Source organism: Opisthocomus hoazin, chromosome 5 (assembly GCF_030867145.1).
Source record: "Opisthocomus hoazin isolate bOpiHoa1 chromosome 5, bOpiHoa1.hap1, whole genome shotgun sequence".
Lineage (NCBI taxonomy): Eukaryota > Metazoa > Chordata > Aves > Opisthocomiformes > Opisthocomidae > Opisthocomus > Opisthocomus hoazin.
This window is the reverse complement of record NC_134418.1, coordinates 58,279,255-58,294,071: the sequence shown is the minus strand read 5'-3', so window position 1 is coordinate 58,294,071 and position 14,817 is coordinate 58,279,255. Positions and strand designations below refer to the sequence as shown.

At 52.5% G+C, this 14,817-nt stretch overlaps 1 protein-coding gene across 3 annotated transcripts in view; it reads right to left on the bottom strand.

Annotated features, from left to right (window-relative positions):
* LOC104337252 (radial spoke head protein 4 homolog A-like) overlaps window positions 1–10,972 on the bottom strand; it is a 118,204-nt gene extending 107,232 nt beyond the window's left edge. The window contains exons 1-5 of one of the 3 annotated variants that reach the window (XM_075421420.1): window positions 10,883–10,972; window positions 9,021–9,207; window positions 4,966–5,154; window positions 3,478–3,605; window positions 2,651–2,768 (exon numbers count right to left, since the gene is read on the bottom strand). The gene's annotated coding sequence lies outside the window, so the exon portion shown is untranslated. Of the gene's footprint in view, window positions 1–2,650; window positions 2,769–3,477; window positions 3,606–4,965; window positions 5,155–9,020; window positions 9,548–10,882 lie in introns of those variants that run through there. The other 2 variants (XM_075421421.1, XM_075421419.1) reach the window with 2 other exon arrangements.
* Window positions 10,973–14,817: the final 3,845 nt, after the last annotated feature.

The window sequence follows — 14,817 nt, the reverse complement described above, 5'->3', positions numbered from 1 at the left end:
GAGGACACCGGTGGCCCCAGCTCCCCCGGCGCTGCGGACATCCAGCCCCAGCTACCAGCATGTCCAGGGGAAGCCTGTGCAGATGCACACCTCTGGCGTGGCCACCCTTGTGGGGGCAACCCCAGAAACCCACATCTGCCCAGGCAGCGACGTCCCCCCCAGCCCCTCTCCTGCCCCCTGCTCCGTTGGGGACATGCCCAGTGACCTCTCAGTGTCTCTGGAAGAGGCCCTCAGGATCTTTGATTGCTCCCTGGACACTGAGCGGCTGAGCCAGGATGGTCCCGACAGCGGCCCCATGCCCGCGGACCCCACTGACACCGGCGCTGCCGTCCCCCCCTGCCCCTTGACCTCACTTGCGCTGCCCCAGGAGCTGCTCACCCCCGACTACACCGTCCCCGAGATCGCCTACGCCATCCTGGGCCTCGACCAGTTCGTCATGGGGCTGCAGCCCCACGAGCCCTGGGGGGATGCGGCCATGGATCTGCCCCCATCCCAGCCTGCCATGGCACAGCAGCGGGGCAGGAAGCGGGGGAGCAGCCCCTCGACAGAGCCACCCAGCAAGTGTCGGGCACTGGCAGGGAGCACAGGCTTGCCGGGGGGAGATTAGACCCACTGCAGGAATGGGGGGGGGAAGTGGGGGGGGAGGGGGAAGGAGGAGGGGGAGTGTGTAGGGGGGGGGGGGGTTAGAATAGCTTCATAGCACATTTTCTCTTGTTTATTTTTCCCATTAAAAGTTCTTTCTCCAGAACGGCTCCGTGCCTCTGTGGGAGGGCGAGGGAGCACAGGGGGCACCAGGAAACGGCACCAGAGAGGTGCAAAAGGTGCTGAGCCCCAGACTGGAGCCGGTGAGCCCCAGAGGGCACCAAGACCACCCGAGGGCCCATGAACATCCAGCGAGGCAGGCAGTGCCGGGGGGGACTCCCCTGTCCCCTTCCCCAGCGGAAGCAGCCCTTTGGCGGGGCAGCCAGCACGCACGCATCCTCGCGGGACTCACGGGCACGGCCCCAAGCACAAAGCAGCACGCAGCCCCTGGCACAAGGACAGACCCTGGGGGCCGGTGGGGGGACGGACAAACACGACAACAAGGGCTCCAACGCCTTCGTCTTCAACACAACCACTGTCCCCTCTGGCTGGGACCGGGCTCCGTGCAAAGCCCTTCAAAGCCTCAGAACAACCAAGCCCTTCCTCGGCTCCCACCGCGCTCAGCTCCGGAGCCCGGCTTTGCAAAACAACCCCAAATCACACCAACATGCCAAGGGATTTCTAATGGAAACATCAGTAGTAATGCATTCCTGAAAGGACCTGTGCTTTGGTGCAAAAGACAGATCCTTAGATGGGTTAGCTGTCTGCCAGACATTTGGGGGCTCGGTCTGACTTTGATCTTGAGATTTTGCCGTTTAGCAGGCCAGCACAACTGTGTGATCAACTAAATGCACTCCACAACAAAACGTGCAGAATTAACTGACCTGTGTTTTCGGCTTTGTCAGAAATACAGTCATACAGTTCTCTACCCTACTTTAATGAGAGTATCTTGCATAAACCTCGGGTGGTAATGGTGTCATTTTTCTTTTCTTTCATAAAGAGCTAGCACCACCTGCTGTAATTTAGCCCACCTCCCCCTGCTGAAAGGCCAAGACAAAGCCAAAAAAAAAGAAATCATTCTCTAGCATCTTAACACGCCCATATTCCCAGCACAGGATCGGACTAAGTGTCAGGCCCAGCTCAAGGGAAAGACAAAGACATGCAGGAGGAGGAGAACCTGGCCCTGACGGTAGGACCTGTCTGATCTGGGATTGTTGTGGAACCCACAGCCTCAGCACATTACCGCTTCCCTTTTCACTGGGGCTTCCGGTACAGAAATGACAAATGTTGTTCTCTTAGTCATCACTTGCTCCAGCCACCAAGTCACAGATCCTAGGAAATACCTCATCATTCTACAATAACTACATGGCTCCAAGAGATATTAACAGTTCCGGTGAGGTGTTAACTACTCTTGACTACTTCGTTGTTTATCCAGCCTGGCCCATCAATAGGGCTTGCCCTAGAGCTTCCAGGGGGAGAAAACCAGCTGAGGTAACCACACCCTGAGGAGTACTGAAATCAACTCCATCAAAAAGGCAATGCAGGAATTCTCATTTGTCACTAGAGAAATTTTATTTCCAAACACACTCTTCGAATTCATAAATTCATTAGATGCGTCTAAAAATCAAGTTGTAGAATCTTGCCTAGTGTAATACAAAGTTTCCTTACAATTTCACGCAAAGGCAAGAACCCCAGTGATGCAACCAACTGCAGCCTTCTCACTTCCTCCCAGCCTCACCACTTCTTTCTGTCCTCCCCAAGGAAATTAGACAGCCATAAATTCTAGTGTGCAATAAAGTCTTACCAAGAAGACATTTTAAAACTGGAACAGTACCTTGATTGACATGTTCACTTCAACCATACTTCATGTATTTTAGAGAGTAAAATCTGCAACAACTTCATCAACACTTCCTATGTTTACGCTAAGTATTACTTTGTGGTCAAGAACTTTAACCAGAGTTGCATTCACAACAGCTGTAATCCAATAAACCATATAGCAAAAGCAAAACTAAGGGAAACAAGGCTTCTAGGCAGCATCAGAAACCTGCACGGGGATCCTCCTTATTACCTTTATGGGTAGTTATGCAGGAGCAGGTTCCATCTCCCTTTTCAGCAGGAGTTACACTGTATGTCTCTGCCTCTAATGCCTTCCCAGTTACAGTTCCAGTTGCCAAAACGGGAAAGAGCTGAAAAGAAGACACGTATTTTAAACCCTCACTGGTACAAAGGCTAAGAGCCAGTTATATTTATTAAAGCCAAATTTATTTAAGCAAGCAAAGCAGGCAAGAATAGCGCTGGGCGACCGGGGAGTCTCTTGCTCTACCAACGGCGCGCACCGCCCAGTCCCCTTCCCCAGTTTATAGATGGTCTGCTAATAGATATTCATACAGAAAGTTCTGGACTTTGCCATAGGTTCTCCTTGTTCCTAATACATATTCATAGGGAAGGTTCCAGACGGTCTACGTAGCCCATCCTGGTAGATTTCCGCGGCTGCACGTACTTGTTGCTAGGGGTCGTCCTGCTCCCTCCGGCAGTCACTAGGACAAAGGTCGCAGCCCCCCTCTCCGCGCCACGGACCAGCCTCCCCCCCCCCCCACCTGGCCATTCCAGCCCAGCACAAAGCAGGGAGGCCGCGGCACCCCGCCGAGCAAACTAGTCCAAAACTTTCCCGCCCCGAGGTTCTATGATTTCACAACATTGCATAACAGCGATAAAGCTAACCCACAAGGAAAGGGAGGGGGCTCTTTTTCCATCTGCCAGTTTGAGAACAAACTTTATATGTATACATTTATTACAATTCCCCCCTTCTAATTTTTACCATTTTGTTCCTCAAACCGAGCAACAGTCTCTTGGGCTAAAGAGAGAATTAGAGTTTCTCCTTTCGTGTTGCCTTACTGTTTGCCCTGACAGCGATCAGCGTGCTTAATTCAGCTCCTCCGAAGCCAGCCAAGGGTAATAACCCCTCAGTGTGACAGGCGTAATGCACCACCATCCACTGGATGTGTTACAGCAGCTTCATCATTCTGGTGACATGAAATGAAATGGAAATAAATTACAAGGGAAGAACCTTCACTTGCAAGTATAGTTAAACATCCAGATACCCAAGGCTACTTTCCTGTACTGACTGTAACATTCAATTCTATCGATTTTATTTCTTCGAAGAGAGGTAGTTGCTTTCTTTGAATAAATAACATTCTCAGGAAAACCTAAGATTCAGCTCAGATTCAACTTTAAGAACTATGTCTACTGAACAGATATTTTGTTACTTATAAAGACACAGCACTTTTGCACTGTTCTCAAGAAATTCTTTGTAATGTTGAAAGAATCCTTCCACCAAATACACATAATTCGGGGTTGGTTCTATTCAGGATATATATGTATTCCCTGGTTCTGTACCCATATGGGCCCCACTGGACCTTTAGGTATTTATCTATACCGTCCCCTGGTATCCAACTAGGGGCTATAGCCTCACAACCCCAATAACTACAGTAATATTGGTTAGGGGAGTTGCAGTACCCCTTTCCAGGATTTGAACTAGGGCACATATAAAATCCCATATATTCCCAGCATCGGGGCCTCGGGACCAGCTGAGATAGAAAGCTTGGCCCCCCACCCCACCCCCCCCCGATGTTATCTGAGTTGCGATAATATCATTAAGGGGCAGCATATCCAAAGTATTAATACCCATTTCAGGAGAACTGGTGGGTTGATGGTAACCATTTCAGAGTGGTGGTAGCTATTCTCGGGTAGTTTAGTTTGGGAGGTTTGGGTTCGAGTGTATTGTGCCATCCCGGACCTAGATTTAGGGGGCTTTCTCGCAATTGTATTGAAGGTCTTAGTTCCCCACGATTTCCTTACGTCTCTGCCTCCTTTGCCTACTCTGTTGCTTGGAGCAGCAAGGTGTTCCATCTTCTCGGCAGCAGTCGTAGTCTTCAGGGGTTCTCCCTTCTCTCCTTTTGCGAGTTTTATATGCCTCCCAATTTTTATTCTCTATTTCCGGGGCTAAACACACCAGGTGTTTTAATTGTTTTTGGCACGCCACACTAATTATTTCAGGATTGGCTTCCCTATGCTCATTAAAGTGCACACAACCAGGCTCTGGATTTATGCCCTTTGTGTATACTTCCCACCACTCTTTAGACTTCCAGACAATTTGTCCGGTTTTTATCACAAACATCTGGGGTGAAATCTCCCTCTTTACAATGAACCCACCAATTGTCCTTACACCTTATTATTATTACTATAACCATTATAACAGAGACATGAACGGATTGAAATGAAACAAGTTGCAGAAGTTTGGAAGAGGCCCTTTTGGAGACAGCCTTCTATCATGGAAGCTCATGACTTTACATTTAAAACAAACAAAAGGGTAACATATACAACCAGAAATTGGGCAGAATGCAGTCCCATTCATTAAGTCCTTTGCATGATAACTTTACTCATCAGTCCTCCTCCGGAAGGTGACCTTCAGGTTGTCAGGGTTTCCTATTGCCTCCCAACGAGATTCTTGAACAGGTCCTTTTATTCTGGTAGCGTGAGTCCAACCTCGTTTGGCCATTCGAACCGCAGTATCTGTGGTAAGTAATAAAAGAAAGGGTCCCTCCCAATGAGGGATCAGAGAGGATTCTTTCCAGGTTTTAATCAACACTTTGTCTCCGGGCTTGACCCTGTGTATTGCTATATCAAGGGGTGGTCTTTGTACTACCAATCCTTTCTTTACTAGCTCTCGCCTCCGCTTCATCAATTCTATAATATATTCTTGTAACACCCTTTCTTCAACTTTGGGGTGTTTGGCTGGTATTTCTAGGTCATAGGGCATCCCATACAACATTTCAAAAGGGGAGATTCCTGTATCTGTCCGGGGTTGTGTTCTCAGATTTAATAAGGCCATCGGAAGGCATCTTACCCAGTTCATCTTAGTTTCAATCATCAGTTTAGTCAATTGTTTCTTAATTTCCCCGTTCATTCTTTCTACTTTTCCCAAACTTCGTGGGTGCCATGGGGTATGATATTCCCATCGCGTTCCCAGAGGATCCAAAGCTTCCCTAATAATCTTAGAGGTGAAGTGTGGTCCTCTGTCTGAATCTGTTACAGCTATATTCCCATACCTTGGTACAATGTTTTCTAATAATGTTTTTACCAACCTGCCTAGGTCCCCTCAAGGCCTTCAAAGTTTGCCTTATTAAGGTTTCATGTACCAGATTCTTTCCTTATGTATTTATTAGTCCCCGTTCTTCCCAGATCTTCCCAAAAGTATGGACCACTCCATACGCGTATCTGGAATCAGTGAATATAGACCCCACCTTTCCCTTTAGTAGCTGTAACGCCCTTAGGACCGCAAATAACTCGCATGCCTGGGCTGACCAGGTCGTATCCAAAGGGCCAGATTCTTTCACCTCTGAAGTGTTCCCATCTATTATGGCATATCCTGATTTTTGTTTCCTGTTTACTACTCTCGATGATCCATCTACAAATAATTTCTCTCTGCTGGGCAATTCCTCTTCCTCTAAATCTTCCCGTATTTTGCTCTGGGATTCTATAAATCGGACACAGTTGTGCGTCAGTTTTTCACTTGGTTCCCCATATAAAAATTGGGCTGGATTTTGTAGACTAGTTGTTTCAATTTCTAGTTTGGGAGAGTGTATTAATATATCCTCATACTTTAATAGTCTAGCATCAGTAATCCACTTTCCTGCTTTTTGCTGTAATACCCCCCTTATTTTATGAGGTGTATATACCTTTAATTCCCCCCCTAGGGTAACTTTCCCAGCTTCCTCAAACAGAAGGGCTGTAGCCACTATGGCCTGTAAGCAGGTTGGCCAGCCTCTACTAACAGGGTCCAACAACTTTGAAAAATAACCTACGGGGTTTTTTTTCCTATCTGCCCATTTTTGGGTTAGAACCCCATATGCCGTTCCCTCTTCTGTATTTATGAATAGATAAAAAGGTTTCTTGGTATCAGGCAAACTTAGCACCGGGGCATTCACTAAACCTGCTTTTAAATCTTCAAAACAGTTCTCATCTGTTTGGCTCCCTTTTATTAATCCTTCTCTAACTAATTTTTGATATAGGAATTTTACCTTTTTGCTATAGTTTTCAATCCATTGTCTGCAATAACCAAGCAACCCCAACAATTGCCTTACTTGTCTTTTACTCTTAGGTGCCTGAAGTGACAAGATGCCTTTTACTCGCTCGGGATCTAGTTTCTTAGTCCCCTTACTTAGCCAGTGTCCCAGGTATTTCACCTCCTCTTCAGTGAACTGTAATTTGGACTTAGATACTTTTAGTCCCTTTAGACTTAAAAAATTCAGTAGTTTTATACTTTCCTCCCTTACAGCTTTTTGGCTTTCCCTCGCTAATAATAGGTCGTCTCCAGGGCCTGCCCAAACAAGTTTGGCGACTCTGTAAATCCTTGCGGGAGCACAGTCCACCTTAACTGCTGCTTCCGATGAGTCCCATTCAAAAGCAAAGTACTTTCTGCACTCCTCCTTCAGAGGACAAGCCCAAAAAGCATCTTTTAAATCTATAACACTGTACCACTTCAGTTCTGGAGAGAGCTGGCTCAACAAAGTATACGGATTGGCTACCACTGGCAATCTAGTAAGTGTTCTCTTATTTACCTCCCTTAAATCCTGCACTAGACGATAGGAGCCATCCGGCTTCTTAATGGGTAGTATAGGGGTGTTGTGGAGTGACATGCAAAGTTCCAATAGTCCTTGCTTTAATAGTCTTTCAATTACCGGTTGTAACCCCTTTTTACCCTCCTGGGACACTGGATACTGTTTTACCCTTATGGGGATCTCGGGGTTCATGATAGTAATTTCAAAAGGAGTAATATAAAACTAGTTTCCCGACTGACTCAGGGGTGTACCACACTTCAGGGTTGATACTTGCCTCGTCTTCCGCAGTGAGAGTGTACAACTTAACTGCTATTTCCTTGGCTCTTACTTCTAAGTTAATTCCTAGCTCAATCATTAGGTCTCTTCCTAACACATTATAATCTGCTTCAGGTACTATTAAAAAGGATCCTATGCTGAATCGAGAAGGGGTTTCTATTTCTACCTTTTTTATTGTTGGGACCTCAAAGGGTTCCCCTTTTGCTCCTATTACTTGCAATTTCTCCGGGGAAGGAGAACATCCCCGGGGCACTATTTGGACTGTAGATCTTTCGGCCCCAGAGTCCACAAGGAACTCTGCTTCTTGGCGCTGGGGACCCAATTTCAACTTTATCAAGGGCTCTGTTTTCCTACGAGTCCCCAGCAAATAAGAGCCCCTGACCCCCCTAATCTTCCTGAAACATTTGCTCATCTCTTATGCGTTTTCTGCAACTCCTTTTCATGTGCCCTTTTCTCCGACAATAAAAACATTCAACCTGTCTCATGTCCCTCAAATCACCTTGGTCCCCCGGGGACTTTTCCCTAGGCCTTGAAACACCCGCTCCCCCTGTACGGGTTGGAGCCACCTTTTATCCTTCTCGGACTGCTGCCACCAAAATCCTTGCCTGTTTCTTTTGAGTCTCCTCCTCCCTTCGCACATACACCTTCTGAGCTTCCCTCAATAACAACAATATGCCCAAAATTGCCTGCAGTTCTTCCCAGGTATACACATTAGGACCCAGGAACTGATCCAGCCTCTCAGACACTCCCTGGGGGTAACTCAGGGGAACTGATACAAACCCCATCCCTGGCTGCGGACCTCCCATCGCCATCTCCCTTAAGGGATATAATCCTTCCTGAATGATTGGGGAAGGAGGAGGAGAGGCATGATCTGGCACCGGGGCAGAAGGAGGGGACGAAGAGGGAGGAGTGGGATCCGGGGACGGTGCGGGAGGAATATAAGGAGGAGGAGAAAGGGGGAGTTCTTCGGGACTTTTAGTCTTTTTCTTAGAATTCTTTTCTCTCAAAGTAAAAACATGAATCGTAGTGTCTGATCTGATCCACAAACTAGCATATTCGCTCTCCTCTAAGCTAAAAGGTTCTTTGGAATTCACATATATGTTCAGAGCTTGACAAATCCAATCTTCAAAGGAACCAAAAACGGGCCAATATAGGTGGTCCCTTCTTATTTGTTTCCCACCCCATACCTGCATACAATAATATATCATCTTTTCTTTACTCTTTCCTCGCCTAGACAGCCAATCTCCCCAGTGGGCAATCATTAACCCTAAGGGACTGTCTGGCGGTATACCGGGTAGCCCTATCCTTCCTCCTCGGCGAGCTAGCCCAATACTTCATCATCTTTTCTTTAGACTTAATTTTTCTTCCTCAGCGAGCTATCCCAATCATCAGCTCTAGAGGGCATCCTGGGGAGTATTCCTCCCCCTCCCCATGGGTCCAGAGGGCTTGCTTTTCCCCTGTCCCATCTTCCGAGGTGCCTCCGTACCAATCGCACCTCGGGAAACCCACCCCGACCGAACAGAAACCTTTAATAATACTCACGCGTCCTGGAGTCTTCGTTCGGCTCTTCGTGCACAGAAATTACGGGGTACTGCAGTTTCTTCTTGCCTGCTTCCTTAATTTAGGGTTCGGAGGTACAGGTGTTGGAAGAGGGAATCATCCACCCAGGGGCCATCCGAAGATGGGATGGGGCGCCTCCCCAGAGTTTGGATTCCCGAACCAAGTTAACCTGTATCCGAGTCATGGCACCAAATTGTTACAAAGGCTAAGAGCCAGTTATATTTATTAAAGCCAAATTTATTTAAGCAAGCAAAGCAGGCAAGAATAGCGCTGGGCAACCGGGGAGTCTCTTGCTCTACCAACGGCGCGCACCGCCCAGTCCCCTTCCCCAGTTTATAGATGGTCTGCTAATAGATATTCATACAGAAAGTTCTGGACTTTGCCATAGGTTCTCCCTGTCCCTAATACATATTCATAGGGAAGGTTCCAGACGGTCTACGTAGCCCATCCTGGTAGATTTCCGCGGCTGCACGTACTTGTTGCTAGGGGTCGTCCTGCTCCCTCCGGCAGTCACTAGGACAAAGGTCGCAGCCCCCCTCTCCGCGCCACGGACCAGCCTCCCCCCCACCACCTGGCCATTCCAGCCCAGCACAAAGCAGGGAGGCCGCGGCACCCCGCCGAGCAAACTAGTCCAAAACTTTCCCGCCCCGAGGTTCTATGATTTCACAACATTGCATAACAGCGATAAAGCTAACCCACAAGGAAAGGGAGGGGGCTCTTTTTCCATCTGCCAGTTTGAGAACAAACTTTATATGTATACATTTATTACACTCACCATGGCTCTGTTACCGCCACGTCCTCCTACAGATTCTTGCTCCTCACAGCTGCCCCCTGTCACTCCACTGTGACACATTCTAGGGCCCATTTCTAATCCTATCGAAACACACCTTTGTTTCTACAAGATGTGAGATTCTGGGAAACGCTTGCAGACAAAAGTACCAAAGCGACCTATTTCCAAACTCTCTCCCTCTTTTCCATTCTTCATTAGCATTTAGAGATGACATTGCCTTCCACTTGACAGCACAGAAACTGGAAGAGTTCCAGTCCCGTGCTGCAAAATTTTGAGGTGTGCCTTCCTGTATCACCATGCCAGGAAAAATTCATCACGACTAGCTGCTCCGAGCTTGCCCTTTGGAGCTGAAAGTCAATAGCACCATGTCAGTGCAATACATGCACCAGTGGAGTGCAAGGTGGCAAAAGCATCCTGGTGTTAAACGCCCAGTACCAGCGCTGTCAGCTAAACACTCGTCTGCTAAAAAAGAGCCATGAAATCAGTGATCTGGAGGTCTGAAACAAATAGCCAGCAACAACTCCTCCACACTTCTAGGAGGACTTCTATAGCTAGGACTTCTGGAACAGTTTCGTCACTGCAAACATGCAATCAGTTGTGTTTGGACGCAAATCTTTTCCTGTATTATCATCACCCCTCCCTCCTCTCTCCCTACACACTTTGGACTTGTAAGCTGGTCACTGCCTCTTTCTGCTGGAAAACACAAAGCCAGCCCTTGCCTGGCAAAAGTCTCAAAACAAGAGTTCGCAATTCATAACATGAGAACCTTCTCCATGCTTTCCTCACACTACATGGCTTTTTTATACATTAGCAATCAGCTCTGTGCGGCACAGCCATAACGTACAGCACGTGCGAAGACTTCATGATTACACGGAAAATAAAATCTTCAGGGTAGTGACAAAACTCACCCGCCGGTCCTCCCCCCCCCACCCCTTCCGCCCCAGCAGTCACAGCCCCCTGGATCACCCCACCCCGCCCCGCCCTCTGAAAAACAGAACCCCCGGCCCCCAGCCCCGGAACTGCGGCCCTGCCCGCACCCCCCCGCCCCGGCCACCTGCCGCTCCTGCCGCGCCGCGGCTCCTCCTTCCCCTCGGCCACGAACGGCCCCGGCAGCTCCCACCGCCTCACGGCCTCGCGCGCCCGCTCCCCCGCCCCGCCGGCACTGCGCCTGCGCCGCCCCGCGCGCGCCCTGCGCGGCGGGAAACGGAGCCCGGCGCCGCGCGCCCGCCCGCAGCGCGTGACGGCGACGGCCCCGAGCGTCGGGGGGGGGCGGGGGGGGGCGCGGCCGCCTCTCTCCGGCAGCGCGCGGCGAGGCGGCGGCTCCGCCGCTCCCCGGCCCGGCCCGGCCCTGCCGCCGGCCTGGGGCAGCTCCGCTTTCTGCAGCGGCGGCTCCCGCCGTCCCTCTTTCTCTCAGGCCGCCCTTCCTGCTCTCCTGGGCACCGCACGACCGGGCCTGGGCCCTGGATGCCGCTCCCCGGGGGCCGGGGCCTCGCCGGGCCTGACCCTGCCTCTGTCAGGACAGCTGCCTGCTGCGGGGCCCGGGCTCCCTGCCTCGGGGGCCGGCCGTTGAGCCGGGGCGGGCCTGAGCCCGGTTGCAGGCCCGGAGCCCACCGAAGCCGCTCGTGCGCTGCCCTCCTCGGCTGGGCAGGGAGAGAAGAGACGGCAACAGCCCCTGGGCCGAGATGAGGGGGGAGAGAGCCCTCACCCCATACCCCCACGTGCAGCACAGGCTGCACCTGGGGAAATTCGTTTATTACCAGTGAAATCCGACCGGGGTGAGGAGAAAGGAAACCAAAATGTCAATGCACCTTCCCTGCACCCCTGCCTTCCTCCTGGGCTCAAGTTTGCCCCTGATCTTTCTTTGCCTCCTCCCCCTGAGCTGTGCAGGGGGCCAGGGAGTGGGGGCTTCGGCCAGTTCATTGCACCTTGGCTCTGCCGCTCCTTCTTCCTCGCCTGCCTCAGCATGGGGTCCCTCCCAGGGGAGACAGTCCTCCGCCAGCTGCCCCGGTGTGGGTCCCTGCAGGAAGGGGCTGCTCCAGCATGGGGGGCCACCAGCCCTGCCAGCAAAGCTGCTCCAGCGTGGACTCTTCTCTCTCCACGGGCCCACAGGTCCTGCCAGCAGCCTGCTCCAGCGCGGGCTCTCCACGGGGTCACAGCCTGCTTTAGACATCCGCCTGCTCCAGCGTGGGGTCCTCCATGGGCTGCAGGTGGAGATCTGCTCCATCTCGGACCTTCATGGGCTGCAGCCTGCCTCACCACGGTCTTCTCCACGAGCTGCAGGCGAGTCTGTGAAAGGCTGAGAGAGTTGGGGCTGTTCAGTCTGGAGAAGAGAAGGCTGCGGGGAGGCCTTGGAGCAGCTGCCAGTACCCGAAGGGGCCTACAAGAAAGCTGCAGGGGGACTTTTTACAAGGGCATGGAGTGATAGGACAAGGGGTAATGGCTTTAAACTAAGAGAGGGTAGATTCACAGTAGATATTAGGAAGAAATTCTTTACTCTGAGGACGGTGAGGCCCTGGCACAGGTTGCCCAGGGGAGCTGTGGCTACCCCCTCCCTGGCAGTGTTCAAGGCCAGGCTGGATGGAGCTCTGAGCAACCTGGTCTAGTGGAAGGTGTCCCTGGCCATGGCAGGGGGGTTGGAACTAGGTGAGCTTTAAGGTCCCAGCCCAAAGCATTCCATGACTCTGAGATTATCCACAGTCCTCATCAGCTTTCCCGAATTTTCTTTCCCCTGTGTGCCCCAGTCAGTTGCAGGGCTCACGGAACTGTGGGAGCCTTTTCTCATCGCTTCTCTGTTAACAGCTCTCGCCAGTACTGCCCACCTTGATCCCAGGGAGCAGTTTCATTCCGTCCTTGGGTGAAGTCACTCCCGCAGAAATCACTTGACTCCAGTGACAAAGTCTCAGTGGTCAGGCATGCGGTGTAGCTGCTCTAGCCTGCTCTAGCACGGTGTCACTGCCTCCTTCACGAATGCATCTGTTCCGGTGTGGGGTCTTCCACAGGCTGCAGGTAGATATCTGCTCCATCGTGGACCTCCATGGGCTGCAAGGGTACAGCCTCTCTCGCCATGGTCTTCATCATGGGCTGCAGGGAAAAATCTCTGCTCCAGCACCTGGAGGACCTCCTCCCCCTCCTTTTTGCACTGACCTTGGTGTCTGCAGAGTTTTTTTTCTCACACAGTCTTGATCTTCTCTTTTAACTGCTCCTTCCCGGCAGTTTTGTCTCCTTCACCCTGGGTTAGCAATGCTGTTCTCAGTGCAAATGCAAACCAGAGCCCCTGACAAGGCATTGGGAAGAAATGGAAGTCTATCCCAGACAAAACCAGTACACAGGGGCCGGAATCACAAGGTGTGAGCACGGAAGACGAGAAGCTGTCAGTCAGAAAGCTGACTGGGAGTGGTGAAGGAGTGAAATCATGTGTCAGGCTGCCTGGGACAAGGGGATTGAGCCCTTGTTTGCCCTGGTTGGTTGTTTTCTTTCCTCCTGAGCTCGTAGAACCCAGCTGACTTTGCTCACTGCCTTGTCCTGTGAATGGGAGAGCTCTGGCTGCGATGGGCAGGGGAAAGATGCCCTCTCATGAGACTTCAGGCAATAAATAGGGGATGCCCACGGAGCAATGCGGAAAGCACGAAACACGGAGCTGCTGTGAAAATGCTGAGGTTAGGGAACAACGATGGAGTTCTGGGGACACCCCGGCGGCCAGTGCTTCCCCACAAAAGCGCCGGCCAAAAAGCACCGGCAGAGCCACCAGGCCTCCCCCCACGTCCCCACCTCGGGACGGCTCTTGGCCCCGCCCCTCCGCCGGGCCCCGCCCACTGTCCATTGGGGTCCCACTGCTGGCAGTTGCAGCCAGCAGCCCCCCGAGCCAGCAGCACCCAGCTCTGCGGCCACGCAGCAGCGCGCAGGAGGCAGCCTCTGGCCCAGCAGCGCTGCCCCGGCACCGGCACCAGCACCCCGCTGCCCGTCCTCGCTCTCGCCGCCTGCCTCGCGTCCTCGCTGCCCGCCGAGGGCCCTCCTGGCCCAGGCAGGATGGGCCAGGCCAGCTGCTGCTGCGGCTCCAGGTGGGCTCTCCCTGGGGCTCGGGGACACGCGGCCACGGCCGCCACCCGCACCAGCACCCGCCTTGCTCATGCCCGCCGCTCTCTGCTCTGCTCTGCTCTGCAGGGAGGCTCTCAGCGACGTCGAGGCTGTGCTGAGCACGGACGTGCGGCTGAGCCGGGGCCGCAGGAGGAGCGAGAGGCGCCTTCTCCTCCTCCCGCAGGAACTGCCCGTCGCCAAGCTGCAGAAAGAGCCTCTGAGCGCGGCTGCCTTTCCCCCAGCCCTGGCCCCGCCACCAGCCCAGGGACAGCTGGGCACCAGCCCCACGCCCCGACACCTTGCTGCTGGAGGCACCAGTGCCCGGCCCAAGGGCAGGCGGGGGACACACCAGCCACACACCAGCCCACCTCCAGCTCCCGGCCTGCCTCTCCTCTCTGCAGGTGGGGCACCACCCTGTGCCCACAGCTCCACCTGGCCCTGCACCAGCTCTGGGTGCTGAGCGGCGGGAAGGAGGCGCCGGCCGAGGGACACCAGGACGCTGACAAAGAGGAAGGCAATGATGAGGATGGGGCCTCCATCATCCGCGCCTGGCCCTCCGGCTCCTGTGTTGCCACTTTCGAGTGAGTCAGAGAATCCTGAAGGTTGGAAAAGACCTCTAAGACCATCAAGCCCAAATGTCAACCCAACACCACCATGCCTGCTAAACCGTGTCCCCAAGGGCCACATCTACACATTTTTGAACACCTCCAGGGATGGTGACTCCACCACCTCCCCGGGCAGCCTGTTCCAATGCCTGACCACTCTTGCAGTAAGGAAGTTGGTCGTGGTGCCATGTGGCATGGCGGGGCAGGAGAGGTTCCCAAGCATGGCCACGCCATCCTGGCAATGACCTCTGCCCTGCGTTGCAGAGTCTGGGCAGGGAGCGGGCAGCAAGGCGGCGGGGAGGGCTGGGTG